General features: G+C 48.0%; 1 protein-coding gene across 2 annotated transcripts in view; it reads left to right on the top strand.

Moving 5' to 3' along the window:
- Positions 1-2,091: 2,091 nt before the first annotated feature.
- The window catches only part of DopEcR (G-protein coupled receptor DopEcR), a 267,336-nt gene continuing 260,154 nt past the window's right edge, over positions 2,092-9,273 (top strand). Inside the window, exon 1 of one of the 2 annotated variants that reach the window (XM_084609488.1) lies at positions 2,092-2,671. The gene's annotated coding sequence lies outside the window, so the exon portion shown is untranslated. Of the gene's footprint in view, positions 2,672-5,846; positions 6,065-9,273 lie in introns of those variants that run through there. The other variant, XM_084609489.1, reaches the window with a different exon arrangement.

Raw genomic sequence — 9,273 nt, 5'->3', positions numbered from 1 at the left:
TTCCTGATTTAATTTCGCGTCGTTTTCTTTTTTTTTTTTACTATTTATCACTCTGTGCTGTTTTCATTTTTCGCTCGCATTTTTTTGTCAGCTTAGAAAGTCAAGTAGCACGAGCAATAAAAGGTTCCTCGAACTGTCTGTTTACCACTCCATAGTCATGCCCTGTTCAGTAAAGCAAATGTTATTTTATTCGTGCAGCCGGAGCAGCTGAGATGAATTTTTAGTCCCTATCAGTGAACTCTTAAGCGAGGGGCACGAAAGTGACGCTAAAAACAACCCAACCCAATGTTGCTCTGAATAAAACTTGACTCCCTGGCTTTTTACATGACATGTTTCAGGGCAGCAAAGATGCATTCATTACCAAAGAACATGTCATAAGATTGAATATCTCTTTTGTCGACAATATATCAAAACCGGTTCGCTGAAGGTCAAGAATGACTCCTTGATCACAGCTCCGAAGGGAATAGCGATGTACCTGAGCCTCAGAGATTTCCAAAAGAAAAAAAAATATATCATCGCTTCCCAACAGATTCCTTGTTGAAACCGTTGGTGAGTGGTCAAATATGCGTTGCCTTGTTCTTGCCCTTCGCTAGGTTATAATACCATCCTTCCTAGCGAAGTAGCCTAGTTACCATTACAACGCCGTAATTTATTCCTTCCGATACGTCTCAGTTCCATCGTCTGCGCCTCTTCACTTTACCACCGTAACGCCGGTCGTATTCCCTGTAATACCGCAAGCAAGGAACTTTAAAACTTAAAATTCTGCTGGCTTATTGAACGAAATCGTAAGGCGCTTATATAAAAATGGCTTTTTTTTACTTTTTTTTTAACAGAGAACACTCTATGTGTTAACTGCCAGAAGTGCAAAACGGCAGCTTAAAGATCAGCTCGTGGAAACGTTAACCTTAATGAGAAAACAGCCTAAATTTTCTACTAGAGTATCACTGCAATTGTAGGTGATGGACTATTTTATACTTGGCCTTTTCCTTACATTAGGCGTGTTGTTTAATTCAGCGCGTATTTATCGTCCTTCGACTAAGACAAATCTAAAAAAAAATATGTGAAGATTCAATTATCGTTCAGTTATCTGTCTCGTCATAAACCATTCCATTCGAACCATGAAGAATATATTGGTGACGCTATCTGTCTGTGATGCGACTGTTATTTGACGTGTCAGGGAATCGGAGCCTTACATGTAATATCAGGACACCACTTCATGGAGAGTAAAGAAACGAAGACGCTTGTTACCTTCACTGCATCTTCCGACCTCTCTTCTAGCTCATAGCTATGGTCCATGCGGCCAGCATCAACGTCCATAAATTTTGGGCATTTTCGCAAATTAGTCTTTTGACTGCAACTGTTTTCATCTATAGTTAAACTTCACCATAAGAATCGAGATTGATAGAGGAAGAAAGAGTCTTTACAGACTCCCCGCGTAAAGAAGCTGTAAGTCGCTCGCAATTTTGCTTTTTTCTTTTTCGTGAAAAGAGACAAAACGGCAACATAGAGAACTAAAAAACGACGAAAGTCACTATGCACAGCTTGTGGGTACCCGGCCACCAAAGCAGCTAATGTAGACAGTGGACATGTAGGAAAAGTGCTAATAACCATCCAATTATGTTGTCTATATTGTTTGGCTGCCTTCCTGCGTTTTGTTTTTGTCTGTGGTTCGCAGAAGAGCATTGAAACAAATTAAGAATAACTCTCTTGCTTTTGTTCCCTTTTGTTCTCTTGCTGGTTCGACACGCGCATGCAAGAACGCGCGCACGGAGGGTAACGCGGCGCTGCAGCGGCCGTGATAGGAAAGCAGAGAAGACACGGCGGAGCGAGCGAAGCACATCTGCGGGCAAGTCTCTTGTTGACACCATCGCGCCAGCTCCGCATCCCTGCTTCCCATCAAGCAGTGGAGAGCAAAAACAGACGAAAGAAGAAGGGATGTGCCACAGCGCTCGCTCAGTGTCTCCGTGCGAAAGAGCAGGAGGAACGAATGACGTCATTGGCGGCCTCGGCCAATGGAAGCGCTCAGAACGGGGTCGGCCCCGGGCGTATTTTGCGCCGGCCTCGGCGTCAGTGCGGGGCTGCGACAGAGGGCCTGCACTCCAGCTCAGGGAGCAGCGGCAGCGTCCTTTGGCGGCTGCTATCGCCGCCCAGCGGCCGACGTCGGCGCCGCCGAGCACTGCCGACGGATTTGAGGCAGCGACGCACGGGTGTCGCTCGCAGCGCCGCCTGATCGCCGCATTCTTGGGGAGCCAACTTTTTTTTTTTTTTTTTTTCGCAGACTACTCCTTCCTCTTCTGCGCCGCCGAGCAGAGGCAGCGCTGTTGTGGTGGTTTTGTTCGCGGTGGCCGCCGCTGCACCCGCTGTGGTGGTGGTTGTGGGTTCGCCATCCTCGCCGACAATCGACGCGAACGCGCGCAGCAGCAGCAACAGCATCGTGCACCGCAGGGATGCGGACAGCGGAGTGAAGGGCCGTTCGATACGCCGAGACTACCGCCAGCCTCCGACGTGCGTCAAGGAGCGCCCCTGCCAGGATGCGCCGCAGAGACGTTTCCATGCGCAACAAGCGGTCCTCTCGCCGTCGCCAGCCCGGGCCTCGCGGCGTCTCTTCGTGATCGCGGGTTCGTCGTCGGGATGGACGACTCCAGCGGCGCACGCCGGGTTCCGCGCAAAGGTACGCTCTCCTTTCCCGTGTCGCCGTGCAAGCGTCTCGGAAGGCACTGTGCCCTCCGACACGCTTGCCGGGAACTGCCGTGATCCCTGCTATTTGATGCGGAATCTGACGGCGAAATAGGGATGCTCGAATGCTCACTTGGCGAGGAGCGAGCTAGTTATCGCGTCTGATGCTAACAAGAGAAAGGCATAACAAAAAGCTGATGTCGCGATTCCATGACTCGTAATTTTGCGTTGATTAACTGAATGGTTATCGCGGTCCTCGTATTTAGTCGGAGAAGTGTCATTAACCTATGAAGGTGAGGGTAAGGAACCGTAGATTATGGTCTACCGCCGCTGATTGTGTTTACGTCTTTGTCGACTTTTATTGTTGTTTTCCTCGTGCGAAGAGAAGCAAGCGGCCGCCGTGCGCTTGCGTGAGCCAGTGGAGAGACTCGGCCAGATACTCGGGTTGGCGCAACCGGGTGCAGGGCTGCGCTAGCGGCGCTCGCGAGCTCGGCGTCCTTGACCCCGCGTGCGAGTCCGGGGGCCGAGTTTCTTTGCGCGCTTGCCGAGGCCCCACTCTTCGCTCTCCAAACAGAAGTGCATGGCTGCTCTTCACAGATGTGCGCTGAGTTTCGCTTGCTTGGGGTGATTCCTGAGTTAGCGCACATTGCGCACGGGTGCGTACTTTGTCGTGAATATTTAACGGGCGCTAGTGCGAAATTGCCGGCATTTTCATTGTCTGAGCTAAGATACAGGATTATGCAAAACATGCAAGCCGCGTGACCACGTCAGAGCAAATTAAAAATCCCAAATTGGCATTCCGCTGCTCGAATAAGAACCATATATTCAGAGTGGGGAACAAGGTGATACACGCTCACAATCTTGCTCCAACAGACAGGGAAGGATGTGAATGTGTAATGGGTTACGCACGAATAAAAAAAAAAAAAAAAGCGCCGTGAGCACACTACAGCAAAATCAAACTCATGGCCTTGGAAAGGTTAAGCCTTGAAACGATAACAGTGAACGTCGACAAAGAGCACACCAAGTGAAGAAGCAGGCCAGCCAAACTAAACAAGAAAATGACACAAACGACACCGAAACATTTGCGTGCAAGAACTATTCCCTTCACGGCGAATCACTGCATATTGATCCCGCGACAGTTTTGACTTACATAACTTTTAAATAAATGAAGTAAGGCTCGAGTATCTCTTAGGCAGTGTACTTTTGTACCTCTGCGAGCTTCCAATGTTTCTCCTTCAAGTGGCGCTAAATGTACTTTGTATGTCAAGTGACCTGCAGTGAAAGAGCGGTTCTAGCAGCCAGCAAATTAGCTGAGTGGCACGTTGCTGGAGCATCAGATCTTGTCGCGATACGACGAACACGCTCGAATCTGGAAGCCTTCCCATGCCCGTTAAGAGCCGAATGCCTCGGCACCAGCAATAATACTGAATATTTCAGCGCGGTACTTACCGCGCTGTCTTACCGAGACTGAGAACGACAACAGAACAACACCTGTCGCTCAAAGTGCTGGCTTTACCTCGAACTTGGAGCCTCCTCAGCGGAACAGGTGTTTTTGTCCCTAGTAGCGGGGAAAGCAAGCCGCTCATCGGCAGGGGTAGGACTGCGGAGAATAAAGCGCGCTCAGTTGTGGTGCGCACAAAGCGTTTTTCCCTGCCCTTGTTTTATTTTTTCTTCTTAATTTTGAACATAGTGGCATCAATGAAGATATCGGCGATCGACGTTTTCCCGACATTGTTGTGCAGTAATTTTCGAGGCGGATATTCTTATGTTCGCATAATTCCAGGATCCTTATACGGCCTTGCACCACCGGCTTCTATAAATTCCGAGCTTTCTTGTTGTACGAGATGAGAGATACGTAATGAAATTTCTGAAACTGCACCGGTCTCCTTTACCTTGGCTTTGTTATGGTGAGGGCTTATTGCTCGCGAAATCGAACGTAACTAGTTTGCGAACAATATCGCGAGGCCTCGCGCCGTAAGGAATTTTCGTCGCACCGTACGCAACGATTACTGACTAATTGTTTCCGTCTCCGTAGACGAAGCGATCACTACGTGTCCGATGTGCACAGTTACTGGGCCAGTGTTGCGCTGGATACTCGGGCGCCGGGAAGGTAGTGCTGGCTGAGTTCATGAACATTAACGGCGGTCAACACCTCTATCACGATAAAAGAAAGGAGCTGATAAAAACGATAGAGTCGGGAGGCGTTCCACACGGCACATAGGACTCCACATTGCACTTGCGACGTTTCAGTAAGTGAAGCTTTAGAGAACCAGAGCATTGAGTTTTATGCCTTTTTGGTGTTGCTGTGCTCTTTCCTCTCGGACAATTGGTGGGTACGAAATTTTTAAATAAAATAGGCGAGTATGAAATAAAATGTAGTAATATAGCGGTGTCTTTCTGCCTGCAAGAAAGCTATCCAAGGGATGATGTAGAGATATTTCACTCACAGCTATACGCACAAACCACTCCGGTGCTCAAGCGGCGTGCGGTCTTTGTTATGACAAGTGTCTGGAGAAGGCAGCGTTTGTGAGGGGAATATCTATAATTCACAAATAAATCTCTCAACGGTGCAGAGCATAACGCCTTAAGACAGGTTAGGAAAAAGCAAACGATTGGATAACGGTAAATTTTAATCATATAGAGAGGTTCATTATACCCATTCAAAACTCAAAACTCAAAATCAAAGTCAGAAGTCCTTGTGCTCCTTTGAAGTGTAGCCGGGAGACTATGCTAACAATGAAACCGATTCGCACGGCTGGAGAATGGAAACTACAAAGCATGGGGGGGAGGGGGGGGGTACATTATTTCGTAACACATTTTTCTTTTCCTTTGCGACGATTCCTCCTCTTCATGCCTCAGCTGTATTATATATTGTTCGCGCAAACTGGTTGCAAGAAAATTACTAAATCCCATACAACGAGTTTTCTGCGCGCACACACAGCTGAGTACAAATGAACTCTGAAGACACACACGGTCAGCCGCAGCTGTTCCGCAGAACTTCCTCAGCATTTGGGCCATCGTCGCATCGGTCAGCATGTCAGATTAAACGACACTGTCCTGGAAGTTGATCAGAACGTGGTTCGGAAAAAAGCAACGACTGTAGACATTTCGCGCCGCTTGACCGGAAACGCTGCTGTAAGCGCCATCACCGAGCAGTGACTCCCACCTTTCAGCTCGAATTGCCCTTTTCGCTCTAGGATTTCATGCGCCGAGATGAGATGCACACGCGCACTAGAGCAGTCTTGAGCGCGGGAAGAAGAGTCGGGCTTACTGCCTTGTGTCGAAGGTTCCGAGAGAGGTGCAGCTACAGAACATCCAACCGGGAAAACCGTCGCAAAATACGAGCCGATCGGAGCTTGGGGCCACAGAAGTCTGGGCTGTGTATTAGGTGAGTTTATGCGCATTTAGGAAAACGGTTAAGCAATGCAGGCTTCGTTGTTGGTCCAAGAGCAACCCGACCTTAACATACATTCACTCATAAATAACCGGTAGCGGAGAGGGGATTTCGGTCAGTCAATTGCAGGACTTTTATTAAGGCGAAAACCTTTAATGGATCGTACTGTCGTTCGCAGAAGGTGTCACACTTTGCGGCCACCCTAGGTCACCCGATGCCACCCAAGATGAAGGCCACCATAGGTCAAGGTGGGCCACCCTGAGTTCACGCACCACAAAGGGGACGATACGCTTTCGTTACGTGGGAGACGGTAGCTGGCAGCTGACATGGCCGGGCACTAAGTGGACGTTGGGCTTCCTGACATTACGTTTGGCAGGAGCTGCCTACTCGGGGCTCTCCTTTCATATGGGAGGGTGATATCAGAATCAGCCTGCCAAGACTTTTTCATGCACGTTAGAACACGCAGGCACCTTCATACGACTCGGTTAAAGCGGGGCTTTATATGTTGGCTGCTATCGCGTCATACCGATCGAGGCATCCGTGCGGCGCGTTTCATTTCGCGCTTCCTCGAACGCCGCACCACACAGCCTACAGAAGCGGACGCAGCAAAACCAAGAATCAGCGAAGTTTCAAATAAAAGATTTTGCCCTATCGCACTTTAGGGGTCCAAAGTGCCACAGATTTTTTTTTTATTTTTTTTATCGTAGTTGAGGGCCTATAGGCTGTTGTAAAAAAGTATTATCTTTTATGCTCGGTAGCTGCCTTCTGTTCATCGATTTCACATTGAGCGTGTTATTCAGAGAGCATAGAACGAACTGCCGCTCACAATTTTCACGTTGCAGTATAATGAAGATGCACCTCTCCTATCAGAAGACAATTATTATATATTCTTTGAACACAACATATATAAACTCCGCATTTCGCCTTCCTTTACTGTTAGCACTAAAAGCCGCTTCACTCGTTCATAAAAATCTGCATCAGGTATAAAGTGAAAGCCTACTGTGCTGCATTGTCGCCGCTTTTGTAGTGCGGAGAGAGACAAAGCTGCGGTTGCCCTGCCGAGGTGGCTGAGTGGCTACAGCGCTCGAGTGCTGAACCCAAGGACACAGGATCAAATCCCGGTCACGGCGCTTTTCAGTGGAGGCGGAAAGCAAGGCGCCGTGTGCTGTGCGATGTCAGTGCACGTTAATGAACCCCAGGTGGTCGAACTTTGCGGAGCCCTCCACTACGGCATTTCTTATAGCCTGAATCGCGTTGGGACGTTAAACCTCTTTTGCGCTTATTCACTACCATATTCTGCACTCTTGACCACTTCTAACGGAGCATATATGGTCAGCGCCATCGAATCACCGTCTTTAATGCGTGAGCCTTTGTGCGAAGGTGTCCGTCCACTACCACGGGCCAGGTAGTTCCGTCTAAGGGGGAGAGAACTAAGAAAAAGACGGGTAGGACGAAATTAAATAATAAAAATAGATTCTGGATGGAAATGAAGCATCTTTGGAATAGAAATAAAATCAGCAATTTCTCAACTGTCTCGATGAAATATTTGTCGTGTACACACCCCACAACAACAGCGCCCGAACGTTGAATAATTGTGATTGCTTTCTAGTCTTAGTGGGACCTAGCGCAGAATGGCTAATCGCAATTTGCCTCATCTATCGCTCAAGAGTAGAATCGTCAAATAGCGCATGCGCGGGTGCCTAATCGACCTGGTATTATCCGTGTCTATGATGCGTGGTATTTGGTGGTGCGTGACGATGCACACCGACGCTCTTTGGCACCTTCGCTGGTTTGTTTACTACCTGGACCTGGGCTAGTTGGTTCATATCTCAACTGAAACAACAGCCAACGAGGAACACTACACCGGAGGGAGACACGGCACTCAGCGTCTTGTCGTGTTTACTTCGTGTGTGATGCTCCTGGTTGGCTGTTTCAATTACGACACTGAATTCAGAGAGCATACATAGCTCGACGCACGAGGGTTCTTACACCGCGGTAGCTGCTTCCGACTGCATCAAAATAAAACAATCTTAGAAAGGGTGTACGCGACCTATGCAGTAGCAAGGAGCTCAGCTTATGCATTACCGTCGGCATCTTCCTTCGCGCCTCAGAAGAGTTTGTTACTGGCCTCGGCGCTAAAATCGGCTATGGCACAGGCGTTAGGCTTTCTCATTACTCGCCATTGTCGGTTGGGATGCATTTCTGAGAGCCTAAAATTTCTTAGTCATTATATGGGGCTCACTAGCGAAAAGGTCGTAGAGCGTGCGGATAGTGGCGAGTACGCAAGAGCTGCAGCCAGATGGAAAGGCAGAAACCGCGTCGCTCTAGCTGCCGCCAGTGTGTTTCAGGAATCCAACTATACTTTTTATACGGGCCTTTAGTCGATAGTGTTTCGATCATCCCCATTTCATTGAACGGTTGCATGAAGACTACGGTTTGCATCTAGCGGCAACTAAAGATATAACAACGGAGTGAAAATCTTTGAAAAAAACTGTGTGGTCGAAAATGTGTCTTTTGTACCTATATCCATAGTGATTACAGAACTGTGTTTCTGGCGTTTGAAGCTGGTTGTTTATTTTAAATTCATGTCCAAGAACGCCAAAGTGGTGATGGCCTTTGGAGTTGCGATATTATGAGTATGCCGTGATGAACCTTCGCTGAAAATGTACGTGAAGATTGCGTCTACGTTTAAAAAGGAAACAAAAATAAAAAGTAACCTCCGATTTCACTTTGGTGAACTAAATTCAACGTAGGTGCGCTGGCACAATCACCAAGAAAAACGAAGATACATAACGTTAAGCAAAATGACTCTTTGTTTTAGAGCCCCTACGTCAGATTCAGCCTAACGGAGTAAATTAGCAATCCCGAATGATAGCGAAGTTGCAGGTGGCTAAATACATTTCATGTTTTAAGAAAAATCCGGTTTTGCTTTGCCCACAACCCACAGTAATACTACGGACACGCTGACAGCGCCTTAAAAGCAGAGTGCGGCACCACCCTGCCTTCATATTACAACACTCACCTTCGCCTGATGGACACAGTTTTAGATGTCAAATAATTCTGGCCATGAATCTGGCCGTGGAGACCTCGTGGGGCTCTTTTGCGTGGACCTTTCTTTTGTGGCAGGATACTAATTAGATAAGAGCTTTTTATCAAGCTCACAACTCGCTCTAGAAAACTGGAACAACTCCGCAGAAAACGGT

The sequence above is a fragment of the Amblyomma maculatum genome, chromosome 7 (assembly GCF_055883805.1).
Source record: "Amblyomma maculatum isolate TAMU_Amacu chromosome 7, ASM5588380v1, whole genome shotgun sequence".
NCBI classification, from domain to species: domain Eukaryota; kingdom Metazoa; phylum Arthropoda; class Arachnida; order Ixodida; family Ixodidae; genus Amblyomma; species Amblyomma maculatum.
The sequence above is the reverse complement of the archived record's forward strand: the minus strand, read 5'-3'. Positions and strand labels throughout refer to the sequence as shown.